We start from the raw sequence: 12,988 nt of genomic DNA on the forward strand, positions 1-12,988 counted from the left end.
GCTGCATGTTTGGGGCTTAAATTAAAGCGGAATCATATGTTCGATGGGACTCCAGGGAACTTCCCCGCAGCTTGGTGTTTGGCACTCCCACAGACTCCTCCATGAGAAAGGTACAGGTCTGCTAAGCTGCGCAGCAGAGAGCAATTAGCCACTTAGCAAGTAGCTGGGAACAGTGAGAAGGAAAGATGGAGGGAAAGATGAAGCAGAGTGGGAAGGCAGTTGGGCAGCACATTCGGAGTGCACAATCCTGCTGTTTATTTTGGGCATATTCCAATGCCTCTCTGACCCCCACTTTCCTGCCCCCCTGCGTAGACTTGGAACCCAACCGCCATTTTTGTTTTTCGAGAGCGAGAATGGGGCGGATGTCATGAATGGGTTTTATTGTGTCATGTTTCACAGAACCCTTTTCTGGCTGCTATGGGACGGAATGGAAAAACTTCCAGAGCATTTGCAGCCAAGAGCAACAGGCGGTAATTCCCCTGACTTCTGCTCCAGCCACTCTCTCTCTGGCTCAGGCCGCAAGGAGGAATGCAAGCCGGCAATCACTAACTCTCCTTCATTCCTAGCGCTTCCCTGCCAACACAAACCTGCAGCCCCCACCAGATTAGCGCACATATTTACAGCCTGCAGGTGGGGGGGCCGCTCATGTGCTCTATAGGCCTTCCTTACTTCATATTATCTTCTTATTCCTCTCTAAACTAGGGGCTATATATTATCTGACTTTCACTTATTTACAGCATGTACTACTATAAAGAACCCTAATACTCTCTCCCTTACTATACCTGCTATCCCCCAGTCCCTTCCCAGAGGTTATTATCCCACTGCTACTATAGGCACCATCTCTCCCTACTATACCTGCAACCTCACAGCCCCAGTCCCTTCCCAGAGGCTATTATCCCACTGCTACTATAGGCACCATCTCTCCCTACTATACCTGCTATCCCACAGACACAGTCCCTTCCCAGAGGCTATTATCCCCCCATTGCTACTATAGGCACCATCTCTCCCTACTATACCTGCTATTCCACAGCCACAGTCCCTTCCCAGAGGCTATTATCCCCCCACTGCTACTATAGGCACCATCTCTCCCTACTATACCTGCTATTCCACAGCCACAGTCCCTTCCCAGAGGCTATTATCCCCCCACTGCTACTATAGGCACCATCTCTCCCTACTATACCTGCTATCCCACAGCCACAGTCCCTTCCCAGAGGCTATTATGCCCCCACTGCTACTATAGGCACCATCTCTCCCTACTATACCTGCTATCCCACAGCCCCAGTCCCTTCCCAGAGGCTATTATCCCCCCACTGCTACTATAGGCACCATCTCTCCCTACTATACCTGCTATTCCACAGCCACAGTCCCATCCCAGAGGCTATTATCCCACTGGTACTATAGGCACCATCTCTCCCTACTATACCTGCTATCCCACAGCCCCAGTCCCTTCCCAGAGGCTATTATCCCACTGGTACTATAGGCACCATCTCTCCCTACTATACCTGCTATCCCACAGCCCCAGTCCCTTCCCAGAGGCTATTATCCCCCCACTGCTACTATAGGCACCATTTCTCCCTACTATACCTGCTATCCCACAGCCACAGTCCCTTCCCAGAGGCTATTATCCCCACTGCTACTATAGGCACCACCTTTCCCTACTATGCAGTGACATATAGTATTACCAAAAGAAGGAAAGAAAGACTTATATTATCACTCAATTACAATTTGAATCTGTTGTCAAATATATGTTTTACACATTACGTAGCACTGCCAAATGATTAAATCTTCCACCAAGGGGACTGAATAAGAAATAGAAATGATTTACTTAATAAGAATAAATTGAATGGAGATGTGTTGCTCAATAAAAGGGAAGGTAGTATTGTATAATCTATCATATGTCTAATTAATAAGTAGGAATTATTAAACTATGAGTCATTAAAATAGATATAAATACATAAAAGTGTGACTTGGGTAAATTGTGAGACATTTGAAAACGTCAAAGGCGTGTAATACCCAAGTAGAGAAAGGTTAATGGAGGTAGTGGGAAAATACAGTGCTGATAAATAGCCCCCTAAACCATTCCCTGACTGATATTTATCTAACTAGTCCCCAGGAGCTATTACAGCAAGGATAGAGGAGACCCTAACAGCTGCTGCCGCTGTAATTACTCCCTGAACAACTAACTAAGCATTAGGAGAGGAACTAAACTCAACCTAAAAGGACTTCAAATTGATGGGTTACTGAACTTACTATGCTAAAATGGCTTAGCAAAGTGCAAAAAATGACAAAATGATCCCAGTCTCCTCTACGCACAAATAGTTTATTTGAGGTAAAGAAAATATTAAAATATGTAATGGCCACTAAAAAAGAGTTGAGGTACCAATGCCTATTCCTATGGTACTCCCTCCAGCAGTGAGCCAATAATGTACACATCTATGTATATACAATATATATACATATACATATACATACATACATATACAGGTATAGGATCCCTTATCCGGAAACCCATTATCCAGAAAGTTCTGAATTACGGAAAGCGCATCTCCCATAGACTCCATTATAAGCAAATAGTTCTAATTTTTAAAAATGATTTCCTTTTTCTCTGTAATAATAAATCAGAACCTTGTACTTGATCCCAACTAAGATATAATTACCCCTTATTGGGGCAGAACAGTCCTATTGGGTTTATTTAATGGTTAAATGATTTCCTTTTTCTCTGTAATAATAAAACAGTACCTGTACTTGATCCCAACTAAGATATAATTACCCCTTATTGGAGGCAGAACAGCCCTATTGGGTTTATTTAATGGTTAAATGATTCCCTTTTCTCTGTAATAATAAAACAGTACCTGTACTTGATCCCAACTAAGATATAATTACCCCTTATTGGGGACAGAACAGCCCTATTGGGTTTATTTAATGGTTAAATGATTCCCTTTTCTCTGTAATAATAAAACAGTACCTGTACTTGATCCCAACTAAGATATAATTAATCCTTATAGGAGACTAAACAATCCTATTGGGCTTAAATTATGTTTAACTGATTTTTTAGTTGACTTAAGGTATGGAGATCCAAATTAGGGAAAGATCCCTTATCTGGAAAGCCCCAGGTCCCGAGCATTCTGGATAACAGGTCCTATACCTGTATATATAATTTAGAATATACATATTAATAGTTCAGCACACTGAAACCAGAGCAACTTTTAAGCTTCATCAAAGCTATAAGGATCCTCTCCATACTAGAGACCCGCAGTGGGTTGGATACCTGTGGAATACCTGCAAAGCGGTTGGGTTTCAGGCTGAAAGTTCCCAATTCACAAACCAGGCTGATGGTGCACAGGTGCCCTACGTGGGTATCCACTTCAGCTGCAGGTCTCAGCTCTCCCACCCACCCATGATGTTCAAGCCCTTTTTATCCTTTACCTGGCTGATCCAACTCCAGAGTGATGTCACTTCCCGGTCCCCGGGTGATAAGTAAACCCACTGTGGGTGCAGGTTAGATAGTGGGTCTAGGTGGAAGCCATAGTAGGGGTGCGGGTCAGGTTGGGTTTGATCAGCCAGACCCCTGCACATTTTGTTTTATGCAATAATCAACTCCTCCTCTTATACTGTCAAGTGGACAGTGAAAAAAAAACAAAACACACAATACCAGCCTATATATACCTATATCCAGCCTAGTGATGGGCGGGACGGCCTGAACCCACCAAACCCACGGGTAAACATCCACACAAGATTTGCAGGTTCTGGACGAATTGGGACCTTGCACTTCCTTCCACCTTCCCCACCCACCACCCTACTAAGCCCTACACAGCACACAGTGCTTTACATTAGTTTATATCAAACAGGATTTTGTAATAATTTAAAAAAGAAGAGATACAGAATAAAAATGGTATCACAGGGCCCTGCTCATAAGAGCTTACACTCGTAGAGCACAATAATGACTAATGTACAGTGGGTGCATGAAAGGCCCCCCCACCTTATGCCCTATGAAGTGCCTACCAATTATTAAGTGACCCTTATTTTCCAACATTAAAGGAAAACTATACCCCCAAAATGAATACTTAACCAACAGATAGTTTGTATCATATTAAGTAACCTATTAAAGAATCTCGCCAAACTGGAATATATATATCAGTAAATATTGCCCTTTTACATCTTTTCCCTGATCCACCATTTAGTGATTGGCTGTGGGCTCCCTCAGAGATCAGCTGACAGGAAATAATGCAGCTCTTACTAACTCTGTCTATTAATTGGCTGATGGGGCCTAGCATGTATGTGTGCCTTGGCTTGTGTTTGTGCACTGGGAATCCTATGATCCCAGGGGGCGGCCCTTAATTTTTAAAATGGCAATTTTCTATATAGGATTAGCCAATAGCACATACTGCTAAAAAAGTATATTTGTATGAAAATGGTTTATTTAGATGAAGCAGGGTTTTACATATGAGTTGTGTATGCAATATATTTTTATAGAGACCTACATTGTTTGGGGGTATAGTTTTCCTTTAATTGTGGTTTTCAAAAAGAACTGTATCCAATTTACACAGAGCTTGTACCCTGTATAAATCCAGCTCTGAGTAACACAGAGATTCATTAGATTTGTGCTACTTATCTTTGGAATCAAGGTACTGCCATTGGCACAACCTGTATGATTTGTTGCTGGATTCTTTTAAAGGATATCCATATCAGATCTATAGGAGCAATGATTCAGGCCTTTAAACTTGTAACAGGAGCTCCCCATCTTACATTTTGTTAGGAGTGTCAGGGACACTGCACATGCTCAGTGAGCTCTGGGCAGCTGTTAAGAAGCTAAGCTTAGGGGCTGTTGCAAATCATCGAGCAGAAAATAAGGTTTACATATAAGCTGATGCTACAGGGCTGATTATTACATTCTGTTGCACATTCCACTGGTTTCATCCTCCCCCCCCTCCCCCGCTTAATGCAAAAAGGAGCGGTTGCCACCTTTTTCTTTAACTAATACAGGCCTTCAGGTTGGGGAATGGGGCATGTTGCATTTGGGGGTGGGGTTGTGACATAAGGGGTGGGGTAATGGGCAGCGGAGAGGCCCAGGAAATGAAGGAATGTATAGGCCATTATTAATTTACCTGCAAAGCCAAATACCCAGTCAGCTGTTTTGTGCCCCGTACAGGTAGTTGTTCTCACTGGCAGGATTTCTGACCTTGCTTCTGAGTTTGCAGTCCTGCAGAAAACATTGCTGCTTTATAAGTACAATATAATATTGAACAGAAACTATATGCCCAAACATTGCAGGTTTATATAAATAAATCACATTTAAAACACTGTTTCATGAAAAATACAGATACCTGTAGTATGTGCCAATGATTATTGCTATGTGTAGTATGTATGTATGTATATATGTAGACCTGTGAGTGCGGACTCTCTCTACAGCTACTCTATGTATATATGTATGTATGTATAGTTTGGTAAGATGCTCTAATGGCTCATTATGATATATGGAACAGGTATGGGATCCGTTATCCAGAAACCCATTATCCAGAAATCTCAATCAAAATAAAATCAGATATTTCTGATTTTTTTCCTAAGATATAATTAATCCTTATTGAGGGCAAAACATTGCATATTGGATTTATTTAATGTTTAAATGATTAGACTTATGATATTGAGTTTATGGAAAGATCGCTTATCTTGAAAACCCTAGGTCCCAAGCATTCTGGATAATAGATCCCATACCTGTATCTGTTAAGTGTTCTGAAGGTATAGTTTCCCTTTAAAAGACTAAGAAAGGTCTTTTGCAATAACCCACCCAAGTTCTGACTAATGAGGGTCGGCTACTAGAGATGGTTGCCCTGCAGGGGAAGGTAAGGACTGCGGGGTTTTATACAAATATAATAATTCTTGGCAAAGCCCCGAGAAGACACTAATTTCTTTTCCACATTTTGACCTTCCAGGGGGCCGCAGCAAATTGTGAGGAGCGTGAGAACAGTAGAGAGCAGCTCTGTAGCTACAGGAACCCATGCAGGGGAAATTGAGCATGACAGTTTGTAACACATCCAGCGGCCGACTTAGTCCAGACCCAAAACAGTGACTTAGTAATGCTGCTACATCCACTGTGCCCCCCATCCTTCTCCCGACATTAGACTGCAAGCTCTTGTGCCCCTGATACTGTTTCCATTTCAAGGGCAATAATAACTTTAATACAAAGAAGTGTATTTTTTGCAATATCCAGATATTAAGGGAAATGAAAACCCAGCAAACAAATGAATGTAACAAAGCTATTCTGAGCACTTTTGCAATTTACATGATTTATTTACTTTTCTAGTATTCAAGACACTAGTGGTTTTTACACAGCTACTATGGGAACTTGTAACAACAGCGTTACCTGCTGGTCATTTCAGCCAACAGGACACGGTAGAAAATTATATTAGTAGAAAATTAGTATATTAGTGGAGTCTTTTGCCGCTGCTCTGCTTAGAACCGACCAGAAAAATACATCAGATAACTGTTCTCTCCTGAAATGAGCAGTAGGTGGTGCTGTGGTTCAAATTTATTATATTAGCAGTGTAAAAATTGCTAATATCTTAAGAACTAGAAAAGACTAATGTAAAAAAGAGCTCAGAAGAGAGCAATTGTCCATGAATTTGTTTCCAAGAGCAGTTAGATACAGCAACCAGGTTTAATCACCCTATTACTAGTAACAACTGTCAGTAACCATAACAACCTCTCAGCTAGTAGTTTGGATCACCCTACTACACGTTAGAAAATAAAAGCGAAGTTCTGATTGCTTTCTCCGGGTAACTGCACTAATTAGTAAATTAGCCCCACAAGTAGGATTGCAACCCGGCCAGTATATCACCAGCCTAGCCGGTGGCCGGTATTACAAATTTACCAACAATGTACTTGCCAGTAAATTCCTAATGTTCTGCCTCCATCCTGCCCCCCACTTCCACTCCCCCTCCATCCCACCCATTTACCATATAGACATTCGAAGGCCTGTGCCTAGGGAGGCAGCTTTAGGGGGGCTGCCCTCGGATGCGCATATGGTAAATAAAACTTTTGGCAAAAAAAAAATGCCCCTTCCCCTGCTGGCGGATACATTCCTATGAAATCTGGCAGCAGGGGGGGGGGGGGGTAGGGGTTCCTCTTGGGGCAATAGGGGGGGTGATTTTGTGCATGTTGCATAGTGACATTACTTCTGGTAATGTCATTACACATACACCAAAGGGTGCTGATTCCACACCTAGGGCAGTGCTGGACCAGAATATGCTCCTGCCCCTCCACATCATAGCCCCATCCATGGTTTCCACACCCTACCTTCACATCATCATCCAGAAGAGGGCCACAGAAAAGGTGACACCCTGACCCACAAGATGGGGGGAAACATTCCTCTCTCAGGCCCACAAAGAAATGCTGCACTGTTTTTGCAATTACAGATAAGAAAATTCATAATCCCTCCGTCCCCCCCAAAAAGCATGTTGCATTCTGTATATACACAGAGAGGGACCAAATAGCTCCCTACAGACCCAGTAAAAATGTCTCTCTGGCATTTGATTGCATATCCAGATTCTGGGAGCTGCAGTTCAACAACACCTGAGGGCACTATGACAAAAAAATGGAGGTAGAATGCCCCCTAATGGATACCCTGCTTTTGCCCCTGCATCCTGATTCAGTAAAGGCAGCCTTCAGCGGAGGGGGGGTTGTGTCCCAATAGCCACACACTTGATGTATTCCATATCTGCTCCCATGGAAGCGGGTTTGATATATAACATGAGCCTTTCCTGGCATGTTTGAGCCGCAGCGCCGTGGCGCTCAGGAGGAGCGTGTAATTGAAGCCTTGCAGGTGCTCTGGTATCTGCCCCTCTCATAGCATCATGCCTGTGGAATGCACGCTCCCAGTGGCCCATATGTATCCTGATATACCCACATCTTCCCTCGGCCTGTTTTTCTTTCTGATGGAGCTCTCATTTCCCTTCAGTAGGATTTGTTTGATTTCCCTCTCCCCCCAGCGCTCCCCAACTCCCTGTCACTGACATACTATGGGCCTAGGGCAGGCCGAATATTGCTCTAAAGCTCTGCCCTCTTCTGGGAGAAGGTCCAATGAACCCTGCCTTGGGATGTGTTATCATTTTCAACCCTACAGGGACTCTGGGGGGGGAATGTAACCCGAAAAAGGCCACTTATGAAACCATACGGCACCTTTATAACTTTAAACTTTAGACTGGAAGATGTGATGATGGAAACACACATGCCATGTGACTTGTAGCTAGGGTTGCCACCATGCTGGTATTTTACTAGACGGCTCGATCCCATTGTTATCATTAGGAAAGGAAGGTAAATATATAGGAAGGCTGGTATTTCTTTCAAGATAAGGTGACAGCCCTATTTTTAGCCATACTAGGCCCAGACTGGCAATCTGTGGATTCAGGCAAATGCCAGAGGGGCTGCTGTAAGATGCCATAGACAGTCACTATTTATTGGGCTGGGGGGCTGTTTGGGCCTCTGGCTATATGAAATGCCAGGGCTTATTTTGAATCCCAGTCCAGGCCTGAGCCGCACCCAATACCTGACAAGTCTCTTTTGCCTTTAGCAGCACCAGCCATGGGTAGCCAGAAAAGGCACTTTCTATCTTCCTATTCATTTGGTACCATGACAGGCAGCTGTCAACAGGTCTGGACTGGGATTCAAAATAGGCCCTGGCATTTCAAGTACACAGAGGCCCAAACAGCCCCCCAGCCCAATAAATAGTGACTGTCTGTGGCATCTTACAGCAGCCCCTCTGGCATTTGCCTAGCGGCAAATAGCCACTCAAGAGTGTATTTGCTATGAGACAAGGTTCTTCTAATATGCCACTATGTGGGAGCGCCATTGTTTCACTGAGCTATTGAAACAGTCCATAAAAGCCCAGATAATTTGAAATTTTCCCATGAATGATGCAGTGGAAGTCTATGGGGGCACAATATTTACTGTGGAGTTCTGCAGCCAGGAATTTGGGGGAAGAAGATGATTTATTCACTCAATGACAGCACAGTTCTGAAATGTACATGCGACGCCTACCGGCTGGCTGGGGATTGTGGGAGTTGTAGCTTATTACCAGCAGGAGGGCCTTGCTTGAGTGGAGCCCTGAGGGCTGTGTAGGGATTAATTATGCCTTGTTTCTGGGATCCCACAAAAGCCCCCGTTCTGTTTGTATGGCAAACGCTCCGCTTCAGTCTGTCAGCAAGGCAGTGAGCTCTGCTCTGTACGAAGGCACGGAGCTCGGGGAGAGGAAAGAGGGCTACTTGGCAGCTTCCACATCCAGCGCAGATGTTTATTTTTTTCTTCTTAAGTAATAATCATCTTTTTATTGGGAAAAATCATTTTCAGCTGGATTCACTCATCAGCTGACAGGAAAGGGGGAGTTTTTTCACATTTAATATTTTGTTTGCGGTTTCTGTTACCTCCGCGGCCAAATTCTCACTGCAAACACGGCTTTTGTAACATCGGATTCTGTTCCCGCGCTCGCACCCTTTCACTGCTGGTTCTGGCCAGTCACAGCTTTGGTTCTGCTTGGGGGTTCTCTGGCTTTACAAGCATTCAGAACTTGATGGACTAATAATACTAGTTTTAAAATATATTTATTAATATTTGCTTTTTATTTTCCTATAACTGCCGATGTGGGCAGCGTCAACATGGCAGGGGGGCCCCCATCTTAGGGCACAGGAGTCAAAGAACAGTTTTCAGTTTGGGACTAAAGAGCCCGGCAGCACCACAGCTTTTAATTAACAGAGAAGAACATTAATAAATACACATAACATAGCCATAGGACTTCTACATCCATGGTTTCACTTACAGTGGGCATCTATGTAGCCAAAGGAATGTATGCCCAGGAGTAACCCTGCCTGGTAGGTAGCAAATTTTAAGAGGTTGGAGAGACTGGGTAGGGGCCTGCTCTAATGAAAACTCTGTGGTGCAGGCCCCTCTGTTCCCCACATTCCCCCACAAACATGGATTCAGTTGTAGGGAAGTTATGCGACTGACAGTAACCTAGTTCTAAGGGACTAAGGAGGGTAACTGAACCCAGAAAATCAGTTGTCATCAATTGCCCCACTGGGAGTCTTTCTCCAAGATACTCAGCTGGTCCAAAGTCCACAAACAGCCAGGGCAGTAATCATAAAGGTATCCGAGGGCCTATGCTTAAGGTGGCAGCTCTAGGGGGGTGGCCGTTGGGTGCCTAAATAATCAATAAAGTTTAAAACATTTTCTGATGCAATTCTCCCCTGGGCATGACGTCATTCGTACCAGAAGTGATGTCATGTGCACCGGAAGTGACATATGTGACAAATAAAAGACAAATGTGTCTATTTTGTGTACTTAGGTGTGGTGTCTAGGGTGGCACAGGACCTAAACACTTCCCTGCAAACAGCAAGCATTCACTACCAGCAGGGACTTCAGTTGGCCATACATGGAATGATACACACATTTGACATCAAATAAGCTCATCTTTACCTAGTTTGGCCACCAACACGGTGGGCCAAATCATGATATTCTGATTGTTTGGCTCCCAGGCCAAAAATCAAATTATAATGAAATCCATCAGGAGAGGTCAACACACCAATGTGGTCCTCATCCAACAGGATATTTAAATCTGTCTAATTGATACCTGGCAGGTTTTTGGCCAATTATCAGTCAGGCAGGACCTCCTGAAGACCCCATACATGGGCAGATAAACTGTCGACTCTTGAGGAAACTATTTGGCAGCAGCTTTCGCCTTTCCTCTTCCGGATGTTTCCTGCTTGTGAGCTCATTCATAAAACTGACCCTAGTGGGTGTGTGAATGTGATAGAGCCTTTAGCTTGTAAGCTCCACTGGGGCTGCAGAATATGTCAGCGTTATATAAATAAAGGATAACAATAATAGTAGTACTCTAAAACGCTGTTCACTAAGTGGCTATTTGAAAGAGAAAGATATATTATATTCTGTCCCTTCCCATAGGGTTTTCCTCTGTGAAACTATTTCGTATAGTAATTTGTGGTGGGCAGAGAAGGGGTGATTAAATGGTTCCTGTGCATCAATGGATCTTGGAGTCATATCATGAATGAAAGAATGGGTATTAGAGTCATATCATGAATAAAGGGGCAGATTCATCAAAACACGCGTTCGAATCCCGAATGGGAAAAATTCGGATTGGAAACGAAAACTTCTGAAGATCGTGTTCTTGTTATTCTGATTTGATGATAGTTACTTTCTATTATTTAACAGTGGCTGAACACTGTCACCCATTGGAGAAATAATGTTACCCCTTGTCATACAGTAGGTTCTCCCTCTAGTGGCCAGATATGGAACCTCTGACGAATACCATACCTGTAACAATGTATAATAATTGCTCAGAGTGCTCTTTTGAGCACTTTTGCTTACTACATTATTCATTTTTCTTGCTTTCATGATATTATCAGTTGTTTAATATCAAAAAGATGTAACCTGGCCCAGGCATAGGCAAAAGGTTATTTTACAGAAGAAAAAATCTGAGCTTTCTTGACAATTCAGTTCTTTGAGCAATGTTACATGGGTAATATGTTATATGGTAGGTTAAGTGAATGAATGTAAGATGCAAACATAGTTAAAATAAAAGTAATGGCTTACATACAATATTATAAAGTATTGCCCTACACTTCCTTATGCATTTTTCCACAGTCTGTTTTGGACAAGCTGATTCCCATCAGTGACAAGGCAATGGTATATTCAGCCACATCACCCACCATAACCCCAATATTCTAGCTTCAATGCTATTTTCCTACCTATAGGCTGTCTCCCTTTTTATAGCTGCTTTCTGCTGTGCTAAGTTATTCCTGGTAACTATGACAGGGTACCAGCCTGCGGGTAACAAGGTCAGAAATGCACTACATACAAATATGTATAGAAGTACAGGCTCCAGCTAACCATCTATCACTGGTAGGCTATTACAGCTGTTATTATAAGCAGGTTTACTACTATTCCGGGAGCTCCTGTTTCTAGCATGCTGGCTAGGGCTGCTCATCAACTCCCAGTATGATCCAGCTATCAGAATAACAAGTTACCTCTGCAACAAAACAAAATCCCACATTAATTTGGTTTAATGTTTCTCCAAGGCCGCCACAATGGAACAGGAGCTGCAATTGCTGTTGTGAGCAGCAGAGGGAGCCCAATCCCTTTTTAAGATTGAAGCAGCAAAAACATGGTAGAAATTTTGGAACATACATTATTGCTCATAACACATTATATCCTCATTCTTACCATGATGGCATGTTATGTACATATGCTCTGTGCTGAAATATTACTAAAATACTAACGTTTACCCTAAAATTAATTTTTGATATGATGCAGACACTCTAAAAAATGTGATGTTCGTCCTTGTATTTTTATCTTTTCTGTTCTTGTAAGTGTTTCTATTTTTTTGCTTACAACTTCTGCCCAGTTTATAGTGCGTAATTGCCCTTAGAACCAAGCAGCAGTCTGGAATTCAGAACGGAAAATAAATAGGAAAATAGAAAAGCGCTAAATCCAAGCTTCACAGTTGATCTGTTTTTTTTGTTGCTGGGGTCAGTGACCCCTAACTACCAGATAGCATTTTGAGCTGCAATCTAAAGCTTATGACTAACAATAAATACTAAATAAATATTAAGGATCAATTATTTTCCACTTTAAGCTTAACAAATAGCCTTCGATTTTTGGGCTTTTTACATGTCATCAGTATCTTAATGTTATACGTATACTTACAGTGGAGGAAATAATTATTTGACCCCTCACTGATTTTGTAAGTTTGTCCAATGACAAAGAAATGAAAAGTCTCAGAACAGTATCATTTCAATGGTAGGTTTATTTTAACAGTGGCAGATAGCACATCAAAAGGAAAATCGAAAAAATAACTTTAAATAAAAGATAGCAACTGATTTGCATTTCATTGAGTGAAATAAGTTTTTGAACCCTCTAACAAAAAAAGACCTAATACTTAGTGGAAAAACCCTTGTTTGCAAGCACAGAGGTCAAACGTTTC

Source organism: Xenopus tropicalis, chromosome 3 (assembly GCF_000004195.4).
Source record: "Xenopus tropicalis strain Nigerian chromosome 3, UCB_Xtro_10.0, whole genome shotgun sequence".
NCBI classification, from domain to species: domain Eukaryota; kingdom Metazoa; phylum Chordata; class Amphibia; order Anura; family Pipidae; genus Xenopus; species Xenopus tropicalis.